The sequence below is a fragment of the Rhinatrema bivittatum genome, chromosome 8, assembly GCF_901001135.1.
Source record: "Rhinatrema bivittatum chromosome 8, aRhiBiv1.1, whole genome shotgun sequence".
NCBI lineage: Eukaryota > Metazoa > Chordata > Amphibia > Gymnophiona > Rhinatrematidae > Rhinatrema > Rhinatrema bivittatum.
In genome coordinates, this window is record NC_042622.1 from 156,347,729 (window position 1) to 156,362,782 (window position 15,054).

Below are 15,054 nucleotides of genomic sequence, written 5' to 3' on the forward strand. Positions count from 1 at the left end.
TGTAAAAAGGGGCGGGCCAAGGGGTGTTCTGGGGAGGGGCCAGCATGAAGGCATGTAAGTTGCTTTTTTTAAAAGCTTCCAGAGTGGCGCGTGTCTGTCTTTTACCTGAGTATATTTACTTATGCTCAGTATCTGGTGCAAGTGAGGTTAAACATCTTAAAAGTGCAAAAATGACCGGGTGAGGAGTCTGAGTGACATGGGGAGACTTCGGGCTGAGGAGCTAGAAGGGTCTGCACAAGCTGTGGATAGACTGGGAAAACTGGATTAATTGGGAAAACCGGTACTTTCCATATCATGTGCATATTACAAAACTTGAGGATTTACATGCGTAAAAGCCAACAATTGCTAAGAAAAATATGAGTTAAATCTTCTTGTGTAAATCCATTAAAATTAGCAAAAATACACAAGTAAAGCAAATTTGCACCACATATCTGGATACATTTTGACTTCTCTGGGTTAAATGGCCACTCAGCCAGATAACTCTTAAAAAAAAAAAAAGATACCTATCTGGCTAAGATAGGCAGATAAGTATTAAAATGCTACTTATCTAGCTGTACTTAACATTACGTGCTGCATATCTTTTAGATATGTGAATACATAGGCAAATTTTATATTGTGCATGCGCATTTGTGCGCATTACAGAAAATATATGTGCATGCGTGCCTGTGTGCATGCGTCCATATACCTACATATATAGGCAGGCACGCACGCGCTTGCTTTAAATTTATCCTTGTGCCTTAATCTTAATGATTGGCACTAGTGCTCTCAAGTTTCAACCTTGTGCTAATTCTTGTCTCACACACAGTGATGAGCACCTGCCATTCCATAGATATTTCTTTAGGAAGTTGACTTGCAAGTCATATGTCACATACCAGACAAAGATCCCACGTTCTGAGGTATCCTGGAGCAGGGCCGGAGGAACCACTAGGCGAGCTAGGCCTGTGCCTAGGGCGCCGAGACTTAGGGGGCTCCGCAGCAGGCGGCAGAATTTTGAAAGGGCAAAAAGTGCCCTTTCAAAATTCGGCCAGCCCCCGACTCGCCCTGCCTCCCCCCCCAGTGCCACCCTCCCGACACCCCCCCCCCTGGTGGTCCAGCGGAGGGCCCGGGAGTGATCTGCCGCTCCCGGGGCCTCGGCTGCCACTAACCAAAATGGCACCGGTGACCTTTAGCCCCTACCATGTGACAGGGGCAACCAATGGCACCGGTAACCCCTGTCACATGGTAGGGGCTGAAGGCCACTGGCGCCAGGGGCGGCTTGGCCTATCGGGGCTTGGCCTATCGGGGCTTCCTCCGGTGGGCCGGTCTAGCCGATCACGTGGCTGAAGTCTCCGGCTGCGCCGATCTTCTTTCTGTGTGTGTGTGTGTGCTGTGTATGTGATGTGAGAAAGGAATGGAGCTTCTGTGTGGGTGTATGTGATGTGTATGAGAGAAAGGAATGGAGCTTCTGTGTGGGTGTATGTAGTGTATATGTGAGAAAGGAATCTGCCAGTTTAAAAAAAAAAAAAGAAATGTGATAATACATATACCTCAACTTTTTTGTGCTGGTAGCGCAACTTTTGAAAAGTTGGATGAAAGATGAAATTACTGAATTTTAAGCATCTCTCTTCTGGAAAATAAAATTTAACTTAAAGTAGATAGAGACAAATACTAAAGCAAAAAAAAAAAATTAAAGTATTTAAAATGTTCATCTCAGCAAAATCACAAATTTAAGATACTGATGCCAGGTGGGTTTGTTTTTTTTTGAAGCATAATTTACGCATAAAGACTAGAATAGTTCCAATCTGAAACTCTTTTGATTTTTTTTTTTTAAGCCTTTAGAAAATGTATATTTTTAAATGACTAAGACTGGAATCTTCCCATTTAAAAGGGAAGCTGACTAAGGATGTCTTTCTGTTCCATATCTCCCACATGAATAATCATACGACTGATAGTTTGAAGAAAGACACTTGCTTCATTGCCTGAAAGCGTAAAACAAGAGAAGCTGTACAGTGTGGATGGCTGTCCCTTGGGAGGACAGAACCTAAAGGAAGGGTATCATTTCGCCTTCTAATAGGAATGTGGTTTTCTTATTTAAGGGTTGGGAGCATCACTTTCACTTTTAGTAAAAGTGAAAAATCATGCTGCAAGTCTGAAAGCAAGGTGCTTCTGTGAGAGTGTAATGTGTATTTGAGACAGGGAGGGTGCTTTGTGCATGTGAGACAGGGAGGGTGCTTCGTGCATGTGTGTGGTGTATTTGTGAGACAGGGAGGGTGCTTCTGTATGTGTGTGGTGTATATGTGAGTCAGGGAGGGTGCTTCTGTATGTGTGTGGTGTATATGTGAGTCAGGGAGGATGCTTATGTGTGTGCGAGAGAGATGGAACATGTTTTTGGATGGCTTGTGGCTGTGAGAGAGAGCATGTGTGTGATTGAGCCTGTTTGTAAGTGAGATAGAATATGTGTGTGATTGAGAGCTTGTGTGTAAGTAAGAGAGAGAGCGAGAGCATTGTGATTGAGAGACACTGGCCAGAGAGGTGACGTGTGTATGTGTGAGAGACTGATCAGGGAGATGACTGGTATTTGTGTGTGTGTGTGAGAGAGAGAGAGAAGAGACTGGTTGTGGTCCCTAAGGAAGAGGACTGTGAGGACAGCTTCAGCAGCTACTGCTGCTTCTGGTATGGCCTGCAAGGGAAAGGAGTAGGAGAACTGCTGGAGAGGGTAAGTAAAGGTGGCTTTTTAAGTTCATTTTTCTTGATTGACTACCATTTTAATTATTGGGTAGTATGTGATGTGTCTGCTGTTTGAAATATTTTATTGGCGTTTGGTAAAGCTTTCAAAATTTGCATGAATCTTTAATTATTGGATATTCTATTCATCAGCTGTTTTGAAATTATTTTATTTGTATGATTTTATAATTATGATTAATCATTTATATATCGATTTTATTGATTTGTTTCACGAGGATTGGTGAAATTTTTGTTTTCCCATTGTTATACTGTATAAAGTCTGGCGTGATGCGTTTTACAGTTCAGTTTTTGTCTGCCCATTTCTATTTATACTTTATGTGGCTTTATTCTGTATTTGGTGAGGGTTTGTGTTCTGCATGCAAAGACTGAGATGAAGCATTCTTTTAGAATGTGGTTTCTCTGTAGGGATCTGTAGTAGCTTGGCCTGTTCTGTTTTCCTGATAGAAGGTGTATTGATATTTTAGATTCTGGTGTAATATTTTTGGTATTCTTTTTCATAGGTAGAGTTGTTATTCTTTGAGTGTTGGCAGATAGTACTGTGATAATACAGGAGGACCATGCCGAAATATATCACAACTAGCCGTTAAGCCCGTAACAACGGGCTCGGTCCGTTTCCTTCCCACTCCCTCCCCTCATTCTCCCTCCTCCTCACTCCTTCACTCTCTCCCCCCTCCCTTTCACCTTCCCCCTCCCTCCTCTCACCTCCCTCCCTCTCTCACCCCCTCTCTCCCTCACCTCCCCCTCTCACCCCCTCACCCTCCCTCCCTTCCCCTCTCTCTCACCTCCCTCCCTCTCTCTCACACCTCCCTCTCTCCCTCCCTCTCTCTCACCTCCCTCTCTCACCACCTTCTCCTCCCGCTCCTGCCGGCAGATCTCTCGGGAGGGGTGTCACTCCCACGCGCGCACGCGCGGCGCTGCTTCTCCTGCCGGCAGATCTCAGGGGGGGGGGTGTCACTCGCGCACAGCGCCGCTGCTTTCCGCGCGTGCGGCGCAGCTTCTCCTGCCACTCCTGCCGGCAGATCTCGGGGGGGGGGGGGGGTGTCACTCACGCGCGGCGCCGCTGCTTCTCCTGCCGGCAGATCTCGGGGGGGGGGGGGGGTGTCGGTGTCACTCGCGCGCGGCGCCGCTGCTTTGCGCACGGCGCTGCTTCTCCTGCCGGCAGATCTCGGGGGGAGGGGGGGGTGTCACTCGCGTGCGGCGCCTCTGCTCCTCCTCCCGCTCCAGCTTCGCGGCCGCCGCCGCTCCTGCAGCCCCACCGCCATGTTTTTTGTTTCGGGCACGCACGGCTCTGACCAACGTGCTGGCCCGCACATGCGCAGTAGAGCTGCTCTCTACTGCGCATTTGCGGGCCGTCGGTCAGAGCCCATTTATAAGGTAGATAGGTATGATGCCATATGAATTCCAAGATGCAAAGTTTTCTTGTTGGCATCACAACAGTGCATGAAATTATCACAGTAACTTGTATATTAATTTGACCTCAGAATGTCATTTTTCATGTAAAATATGTTATAAATGCATAATTTAAAATTGTGTATGGGGAGGGGGCGCCAGACTGTAAGGTTAGTCTAGGGTGCCTAATACCCTTGCACTGGCCCTGTCCTGGAGAAGTATAATAAAATAATTTGGTGGCATTTTCACACGAGACCTCATCTATACATTATGCAGGATTCTGTGTCTGGATGTGTCACATGGCAGCACTTCTAACTCTTCTGGTCACTGTTTCGTTCATAAAAATAAAGGCACACAAAAAATGTCAGGTGATACCTTTTACTGGAATAAACTAATACATTTTGAGACTAGCTTTCTAGACTTATAGTCATAATATAATGTCAATGTAAAATGAGGTAAGGGTGATGTTATATGAATATACAGGTAAGCTGTTGGCATACTAATTTTTGAGGCTCTGACATTTTTCTCCTGCTTCTTTGGGTTTCCAGTTAAAAAAAAAAAACCAAAACAAAAAAATGACACTGTAGTGGGCTACAACCCCATGAGCCTTCATTTACACCTTCGAGAGGGAGGGAGGATTCCCTATTTTTATGTACCCCATCAAATTTTCAAGGGACAGGAAGCCAAAATAACATAAATCATCAGAGAGGCTTGATTGTTTGTTCTGATGGTGTCAGCAAGCTGGACGGCGTGTTCATTAAAAATTGAAGCGCCCGGTCTTTTCTATCATTCACCGTGTGTGCGAGTGTGAATCTTCATAGTGAAACAAAGTTCGTGATGACTTAATCAACATAAATTTTCAGATATAAATCTTCAAAAAGAATTTCTAAGACGACAAATTTCTTTATCTGCTAATCCTGATGATAGAGTCCTAAAGGAAGCCCGACACGGCCGATGTTTTGCTAAAGAAAGCTCTTAGAGGAACACTGAGACCTGTTGGGTCCGGACTGACATTTTTGAATTGATTTATCATTTTATAAATGTGACAACCCCCCCCCCCCCCCCAGGATTCTGAAACTCTGCATCCAAGATCTTTGTGCCCAGGCGATCAGAAATATAACAAGGGTAAGACAATGTTTTACTTTTGAGAAGATGACTCTGGAGACTGAAGAATTTTGGATAGCAGATTAGACTTTTTTTTTCTTGAATTGCTGAGTTTTGATAGGATTTCTGAAATTTGGGGATTTCCCAGTTTTGGAACCAGTTTGTGCTGGAACTACCCTCCAAGGGGAAGGGATTCTTGATAAGGATGATGCTGCAGAAAGAGAGAAGACCAACAATGGACAAGGAAACTATGATTTTTAGTGCTTTGATAATTTTGCTGCTGTTCCTGATTTTCACTGGGTACTCATGGCTAAGTTAAAGTACACTGTTTATTTTGAACACAACCAAGGACTCTTGTTTATTTTGTCTGCTTTTTTCCCTTGTTAAATAGATGGAGAATGGGTAGACTGTTATTTGACCCTGTTGTTTGATTTTTTTTCTTCCTTGCCTGTTTTGGGTTCTTTTACCTCTGTTGGCATCATCCAGCTGGAATATGAACCATTGGATTTAATAATTGTAGTCCAAGCCGGGAACCCCGGAAGACAGCTTCCTCCCTGATGGACTCGAACACTGGCATCGGAGAACCTCTGGATGCTGTTCACAGCACAGATGGGGAACCGGCTATATACGTAAACTTGTTATAATTTTTAAAACCAAAAAGGTAAATATTTGAAAAAAATGTAAACAATATGTCCCAGACTCTGATACTTCTTAGCATACCCATGTAAGTAAGAATCTGACAGCAGCTGTGCCTTGGCACTTCAGTGTCCATTTCAGAGGTAAAGCGCTGAAAATATCACCATTTATTGTTGAAGATCAGTAGTGTGCAGAAAAATCTGCTTTCTGTAGATGTGTGAAAGATGAAACACAAATTCCAAATATTTTTAACAATATTAACTCTTTTAAAAATATATCTGCATATAACTCTTAAAATTGACCTTGAACAAGTTTACATATTTTATTTATTTTATTTATTTAGATTTTTTCTATACCGGCATTCGTGAAAATGTCACATCAAGCCGGTTTACAATAAACAATGGGGTGATAACCGTAACAGTAACATATATAACCGTAACAGTATATATAACAGTAACATATATAACCGTAACAGTAACATATATAACTGTAACCATAACATATATATTTTTTGAAGATTTAATAAAGAATCTGTTACTTTAGTAGACCAGGTAAATGATTATAAAATTAACTAGTGCTGATTATAGTGCATTTTTACCCATATATGTTACCTTCTAGGACTTTATAAAACTACTAGTAAGAAAGTCCATCAGAAAGTGATGGGGTACAATAGCATTACTCACATTATTCCATCTTTACATCAAAAACCTCCTCCCACACACTCGCCCCCAACTCTGCAGGGAGTCTCCCCTTGACAATGTACTTGCAGGCCTGCCAGTTTAAACAGAGGCGTACCTGAGGCGGATATTTCTTTGGAACATACACACACCCCTGCAATATATAAATAATTTTAAAATTTCCTAAACATCGATAAAATATTTCAAAACAGCAGACACATCAAACACCCAATAATTAAAAATAATAAAGATTTTAAAAATCTCCCGCTCTTAGGGGCAGATTTTAAATACTTGCGTGAGCGCGTACTTTTGTTCGCGCAGCAGGAGCGAACAAAAGTACGCTGGATTTTATAAGATACGCGCGTATCTTATAAAATCCGGGGTCGGCGAGCGCTGCCTGTTCCCTTCACCCTAACCCACCCCCCAGCCCTATCTAAACCCCCCCCTTACCTTTGTCGGCAAAGTTACGCCTGTCGGCCGGCTGCCCCGCTCCGTGGTCCGGTCCCGGGGGCTGTTCCGGAGGCCACGGCCACGCCCCCGGAACACCCCCGGGCCGAAACCACACCCCCGTCGCCGCCCCCGAAACGCCGCGCCCCGCCCCCCAAACGCCGCGTCATCCCGCCACGCCCCCGACAGGAAGCCCCGGGACTTACGTGCGTCCCGGGGCTCTGCGCGCGCCGGCGGCCTATGCAAAATAGGCGCACCAGCGCGCAGGGGTTTTAAAATCCGCCCCTTATTATTTTGAGGAATAGTGATTTTCTGCTTTTCCATTGTTGCACTGTCTACAGAATCTGGCTTGTGGTTTCAATTTCAGTTTTTGTCTGCATGTGTGCGTGTGAGAGATAGAGATAGAGGAAGCATGTGTTACTGTGTGAGAGAGACACAGAGGAAGCATATGTGTATGTGAGAGAGATGGAAGAAGCATGTCTGTGTATGAGAGAGACACACAGGAAGTATGTGTCTGAGAAAGGTACAGATAAAGTGTGTGTGTGCATGTCTCTCTCTCTCTCTCTCTCTCAAATGCACCCTCTGTCTCTCACCAAGCACGTATATGTGTGTGTATGAGAGAGAGGGAGCATATTGTGTTTGTGCATGCGAGCCCCCAGTATACAACAATCTTAGGATTGTAACTCTCTCTCTCTCTCTCTCTCTAATGCTCCCTCTGTCTCTCACCAAGCACGTATATGTGTGTGTATGAGAGAGAGGGAGCATATTGTGTTTGTGCATGCGAGCCCCCAGTATACAACAATCTTAGGATTGTAACTCTCTCACACACTCAAGCTTCGTCTGTGTCTCTCTCACACGCTAACACGTGCACATACACACACGCTTCTTCTATCTCTCTCTCTCACACACACACACACACACACACACACAAACTGAACTGGAAACCACAAGACAGATTCTGAGTGTGGTGCAACAATGGAAAAGCAGAAAATCACTATTCCTCAAAACAATATAATCAAGAAATATAAATCAATCAGAAAATCAGAATAGTAAAACCATACTAAAAATAAACTTTTAAAAACAGCTGATGAATAGAATAATATACAATAAGTAGAAGCTCCTGTACAAATTTTTAAAAATTTCCTAAACATAGATAAAATATTTCAAAACAGCAGACATCAAATAACACCCAGTAATTAAAACTAATAAGGATTTAAAAAATCCCCCACTCTCCATACTTGTCACCCTGAGATTGTCGTGAACTGGGGTACACACACACAGACACAAACAAAATATGCTCCCTCTGTCTCTCACACACACATACACGCTTGGTGAGAGACAGAGGGAGCTTGAGTGTGTGTGTGTGTGTGTGTGTGTATGTAAAAGAGACAGACCCACACATTTCCCCCATCTCTCTCACACATACACTCTTCCTCTGTATCTCTCACACGATTCCTGTTTCACCCACGCACACACACACATGCTTCCTCTCTCACCTCCACCCCTGCACACAGGCACCCTCTCACACATATGCACTCACAGGCACCCTCTTATATATTTACACAGGCACACACACACTCACTCTTACACTCACAGTCTCATACACAGGCATCCTCTCATACACACACACTCCCTCACACACCCTCATACACACATACTCACCTGCACACTCATACACACATACACAGGCAGAGCCAGTGCTAGCATTTTTGCTGCCCTCTGTGAACAATTACTGTGCTGCGTCCCTCCTTGTTTGTTTTTGTTTTTTTTAACACAGAATAACCCACCTTAATTAAACATGCAGAACACAGACTCACTCTCTCAAAATTCAGAATAAAGAGACTATAAACTATAAACAGAAGCTGAACCAGAAACCGCAAACCACAACAAGCCAGACTTGTTGTATGCAGTGCAGCAATGGAGAAGCAGAAACATCACCATTCTTATAAATCATTCGTCAAATAATAAAATCAAGGAATATAAATCAATCATATTAGCAAAACTATACTTGGAAATATTCTTTTTATAATGATCTAATGAATAGAATAACATCCATAATTAAGAGCTCATGCAAAATTTTAAAAATTTCCCAAACAACAATAAATTATTTCAAAATGGCAGACACAGACAATCCAATAAGTTAAATTAATAAGGATGAAAATTCACTGCTCTCCATACCTGAAAATAGTGGGGCGGATTTTCAGAGCCCTGCTCGCGTAAATCCGCCCAAAACTGGGCGGATTTACGCGAGCAGGGCCCTGCGCGCCGGGAAGCCTATTTTACATAGGCCTCCCGGCGCGCGCAGAGCCCCGGGACTCGCGTAAGTCCCGGGGTTCTCGGAGGGGGGCGTGTCGGGGGGGCGGGCCCGGTCGTCGCGGCGTTCCGGGGGCGTGTCGGCAGCGTTTTGGGGCGGGTACGGGGGCGTGGCTACGGCCCGGGGGCGTGGCCGCGCCCTCCGTACCCGCCCCCAGGTCGCGGCCCGGCGCGCAGCAGGCCCGCTGGCGCGCGGGGATTTACGTCTCCCTCCGGGAGGCGTAAATCCCCCGACAAAGGTAAGGGGGGGTGTAGACAGGGCCGGGTGGGTGGGTTAGGTAGGGGAAGGGAGGGTAAGGTGAGGGGAGGGCAAAGGAAAGTTCCCTCCGAGGCCGCTCCGATTTCGGAGCGGCCTTGGAGGGAACGGGGGGAGGCAGCGCGGCTCGGCGCGCGCAGGCTATACAAAATCGATAGCCTTGCGCGCGCCGATCCGGGATTTTAGTGGATACGCGCGGCTCCGCGCGTATCTACTAAAATCCAGCGTACTTTTGCTTGAGTCTGATGCGCAAGCAAAAGTAGGCTGATCGCGCTTCTTTTAAAATCTACCCCATTATTTATTTCCAGTCATCCTGAGTAAGGCATGGATTAGTGAGGCAGCACAAATTTTCTACACACACACAGGTAGGCTCCCATTCACACACACCCCTCCCAGAAAGGTTCACACACACACACATATATCCCAGTCAGGTTCTTATGCACACTGAAATACACACACACACCCCAGTCAGGTTCCCATTCACATATCCCCTTCCAGTCAGGCTCCCATTCATATACCCACCCTTCCAGTCAAGGTCCAATTCACATACTCCCCTCCCCACCAGCCAGGCTCCCATTCACATATTCCGCCTCCAGTCAGGCTCTCATTCACACGTACCACATCCCCACTCCCCAATAAGACTCTCATTCATTCATTCATTCACAAACATACCACTGGAAGCCATTCTGCTGCTTCTCCTTGTGTGCCTATCTGTGTGCTAATCAAACCACTCGAGCCTAGCACTTCCTCTATGCTGATCTTGTGCATCATGAGATCAGGATAGAAAACGTGCTAGCTGCACATGTTTTGGAAAGCAAACGCCAGCACCTAGAAGGAGTAGAACGGGCTCCTTCTTTCTTCGGCCACCAATGAGATATGGTCCACCGGCAGCCTTATGGGCCGATTCCTATTCCAGGCCACCACTGAGATGTGGTCCACCAGTGGCCTCACAGGTCTCTTCCTCTTCTGGGCCGCCAGTGCAATGGGGTCCACTGGCAGCCTCATGGGCCGATTTCTCTTCCAGGCCACCAATGAGAGGATCTGCCGGTGAGAGAATCCACCGATGGCTTCGCAGGCCTCTCCCTACTCCCAACGTTGCCCAACTGGGTGTGCCGGCCTCTCTCTGCTCCCGATGCCGCCCCACCGGGTGTGCCACCCTGTGCAGTTGCACGGTTTGCACACCCAGTGGTGCCAGACCTGCTCACTGTTTCGTGCTGCCGCAGGACCTTCCTGCTGTCAGCAATGGCACCCCTCCCCCTGTTGCCACCCATGGCTGACTTCCCCCCCCCTCGCCCCACCTTAGTATGCCTCTGGGTTTAAAGAATCCACAAGTCTACAGGTTCTCCAAGGAATTTTCAAAATTGCCTAATTGTCTTGCTCTTCTGAACTTTCATAATGCTATGAAAAGAAAATACAAAAACTTACACATTTCTCCTAATTTTTAAGAGTTCCTAATGTTTCCCATGGAAAAGACCTAAAAGGGCCACCGTTGCTTTAGTGGTACTTACCACTTTTCTATTCCCATATGGCTGTCATCTCTTAATCTACTACGTCTACTGCTTTACTTTACTTTTCTGTAGTTTTACTAGATGTACACAGATATATACAAAGACATAAAATAAATAGTCCCTTCTACATGGAGCTTACAATCTAGTTGAGATACACAAATAGAAAAAAAAATTTCTTGTAATCAAAACCCTTAAGTATTATAAGTATTATAGACAGGCCAGGTTATCAGGATATCCACAATGAATATGCATGAGCTAGATTTGCACGCACTGCCTGCATTGTATACAAATCTCTCTTATACATTTTCATTATGGATATCCTGAAAATCTGGCTTGTGTGTGGCATTGTATGCAAATTTCTCTTATACATTTTCATTATGGATATCCTGAAAATCTGGCTTGTGTGTGACTCTCGAGGACTGGAGTTGGCCACCCTTGCAGTAGAATATGTTTAATACTAGAGCGTCAAGCTCAGGAAGAGTCAAGGGTTTTGAATTTAAAAACAGTCTCAAACAGTTCAATCTGTAAATGGGACTTGAACATGGCCAGAGATGGAGCAGGGCATACCAACTCAAGAAGGCTGTTAAAGGTACATGGTGCTGCATGATGGAAAACAGAGTCTAGCACAGGCCTTCCCAAACTTGTCCTGGAGACTTCACAGCCAGTTGGATTTTCAGGATATCCACAATGAATATGCATGTGATTTATTTTATTTACGATTTTATATTACACTTTAAAGCAGATTACATTCAGGTTCTGCAGGTATTTCCCTATCCCCAGAGGGCTTATAATCTAAGGGCCAGATTTTTAAATCTACGCCCGATTTTATAACATGCGCGCATAGCCGCACGCATGTTATAAAATCCGGAGTCGGCGAGCACAAGGGGGTGCACATTTGAATACTCCTCTCGGATGATGGCGAGGACCCACTGGTCTGAAGTAATCTCGACCCATCTGCGGTAGAATAGGGTTAGCCTGCCCCCTATGGCTTCGTCCCCCAGATGGGTCGCACACGCTGAGCTCTAGGGGAGCCCCGATGGCTTTCCCTGTTCCCTCCGAGGCCGCTCTGAAATCAGAGTGGCCTCGGAGGGAACTTTCCTTCCACCCCCCCAGCCCTATCTAAACCCCCCGACCTTTGACGATGTTGCGCCTGCCTCTGGGCAGGTGTAGGTTGCGCGCGCCGGCACGTGTGCTGTGCTGGAGGCCTCAGGCCCACCCACTCCCCGCCCATTTTTTCAAGCCCCGGGACATGCGCGCGTCGCTGGCCCTATGCAAAATAGGCTCGGCACGTGCCGGTTTTCGGGGTTACGTGTGTAATATATGTGCGTAACCCTTTGAAAATCCGCCCCTAAGTTTGTACCTGAGGAAATGGAGGGTAAAGTGACTTGTCCAAGGTCATAAGGAGAATAGTGGGACTTGAACCCTAGTCTCTTTATTTATAGCCTGCTGCTCTAACCCCTAGGCTACTCCATGATATGCAAATTTATCTCATGCATATTCATTGTGGTTATCTTGAAAACCCAATTGCCTGTGAGGTCCCCAGGACAGGTTTGGGAAGCCCTGCTCTAGAATTAACAATGGAGGAGAAGGGCATAGAAAGGAGCAGCTTGCCCAATAAACAAAGATCATGAAGAGCGATGTAGGGAGAGAGAGGAGAGGTATTGTAAAGCTGCAGAGTGAATTCACCTGTAAGAGAGCGTTGCGCTCGGTGGTACATGGGACAGGGCCTTGGACCACCGCTTTTATCTCCAGCCCAGAGCTGACTGCAGGACCTCCTGATAGTGGGGTAGGCTGCTGCGCTTGACTGGGGCCGACACATTAGAAGGAGAAGACGCCACAGACACCAAACCAGGGTGCTCTAGGCGTGCACACGCCTGACTTGCTGCTATTTAAACAGCTGTGGCGGGAAATCCACCACGGTGCCCGTTGATAGCATCAGGACCATCTTACTATATAAGGCTTCCTCTCCTTGCAGTCCCTGCCTTGGCAATAGGTCGACTACTTTGGTAGTAGTGCTTTGCCTCAGTGTCCTTCTGCGTTTGTTTCTGTTACTGGTTCCTGTGGTCTTATTTCGTGTTCCTGTTCCTGGTTCCTGTGTCGGCAGTCTGGTCCATGTTCCTGAGTTCTTGTGTTTTCTTCGTGTTCCACCTTCAGTCTTCTTGTGGTCAGTCTTCAGTCTTTTTCGTCTCTAGTCTTTAGTGTCTTCTGCTTCAGCTCGTGCTGTTCCTCACCTTCCTGCCTTCTCTCTTGTCCCTAGTTGTCCCTTCGACAGATCTTTAGTTTTGACTTTGACTTGGACACCGACACTGATTGAACTCTGCCTGCCTCTGACCACTGCCTGTTTCTGGTTTGCCTGTATTCCTTTGTCCTAGACCCTGGCCTGCAACTGTGCCTTCTCGACGGATCTTCACCTTATCTGCAGAGTCCTGCCGGCCCCGGCACCTGAGGTCCCAACATAATGGGAACATGGGCTGGTATAGGTGAAGCTCCAGTTGGGCCTTTGCCGCAGCCAGCTCCACCAGCTGACGGTGGGGACCTGCAGAGAGCCTCCCTATAGGTTGTGCCAACTCCATCTTAGTCCATGAGTCCATGCCCGCGACAGTCAGAAAAAGTTTTAACTATATGTAGAAACATATAGGGAGCTGTAAGAAGAGGGGTAATGTGATAATAATGACACTAGAGTGGAAGAATAGCCTAATGATTAGAGCTGTAGGCTGCAAACCAGGGAAGCCAGAGTTCAAATTCCACTTCTCCCACTAATGATTCTTGTGACCTTTAGTAAGTCACTGCATCCTCTGCTGCCTCAGGTGTAAACTTAGGAGATGATTTTCTAAAGGGTATTAATGCACAGAATTTCAAATTCCATATGTTCTCTCTAAATTGTCAAACCTGGTGTGTTGCAGGTATGGTAATGAGCTGCTTTGCATGCATTACTAATCAAATAACATGACTTGCATTAAATTTGGTAAGCCAAATTCTTTGATTTACGTTTACTGCATCTCAGAAGATGTACATTTCCAACAGAGGCGCTCGCCAGATTCTTCAAACAGAGGTATTGGGCAGAGTGAACGTAGGAAGTGGATTTAGGGGTGAACCAAGGTTATAATTTGGTATATCTTCAGGGCCGGGTGAAAGTGACTAAAACAGAAAAGAGTATGGTGTTGTAAAAAGGTATTGCCTTATTATCAGACTGTAATGAAGTAGCAGTGGAGAAGAGAAGAGAGATGAGTCCAAAATAGGAAGGATGCAAGGGGCAATAACTTGGAGATCCGTGAAGGTAGACATTGTGGGCCTCATTTTCTAAAACAATATATCAGATTTATGAGACAAGACTTCCCTTGGGTAAATCCATGCTGGCTGTGTCCCATTAAACCATGTCTGTCTACATGTTCTGGGATTTTGTTCTTTACAATAGTTTCTACTGTTTTCCCGGCACTAATGTCAGGCTCACATTGTCTATAGTTTCCCGGATCACCCGAGAGCGCTTTTTAAATATCAGGGTTACATTTGCCACCTTCCAGGCTTCAGGTACAATGGACAATTATTGATAGGTTACAAATTGCTAGTAATAGATCTGAAATTTCATTTTTGAGTTCTTTCAGAACCCTGGGGTTTATACCATTTGGTTTGAGTGATTTGCTACTCTTCAGTTTGTCAGTCTGGCCTAATATCTTCCAGATTCGCTGGGGTGGATCTTAAAAAAAATACGCGATCGCGTACTTTTGTTCACGCACCAGGCGCGAACAAAAGTACGCTGGATTTTATAAGATACGCGCAGTGAAGATTGGGAGATTGCTGATGGAGTTGTTTGAAATGGACAGTGTCCAGTCAAGTATTACAAGTTTCATCTGATTGTCTGTTTCCCTCTTGGATTTATAATAAGAACATAAGAACATGTCATACTGGGTCAGACCAAGGGTCCATCAAGCCCAGCATCCTGTTTCCCAACAGTGGCCAAGCCAATCTTTGTTTGGAACTAATCCTTGGCGTGGGCAATGGA

At 45.7% G+C, this 15,054-nt stretch overlaps 1 protein-coding gene across 2 annotated transcripts in view; it reads left to right on the top strand.

Moving 5' to 3' along the window:
• The window catches only part of TOR4A (torsin family 4 member A), a 91,810-nt gene that overhangs the window by 46,418 nt on the left and 30,338 nt on the right, over nt 1-15,054 (top strand). The gene's annotated exons all lie outside the window — the stretch shown is intronic.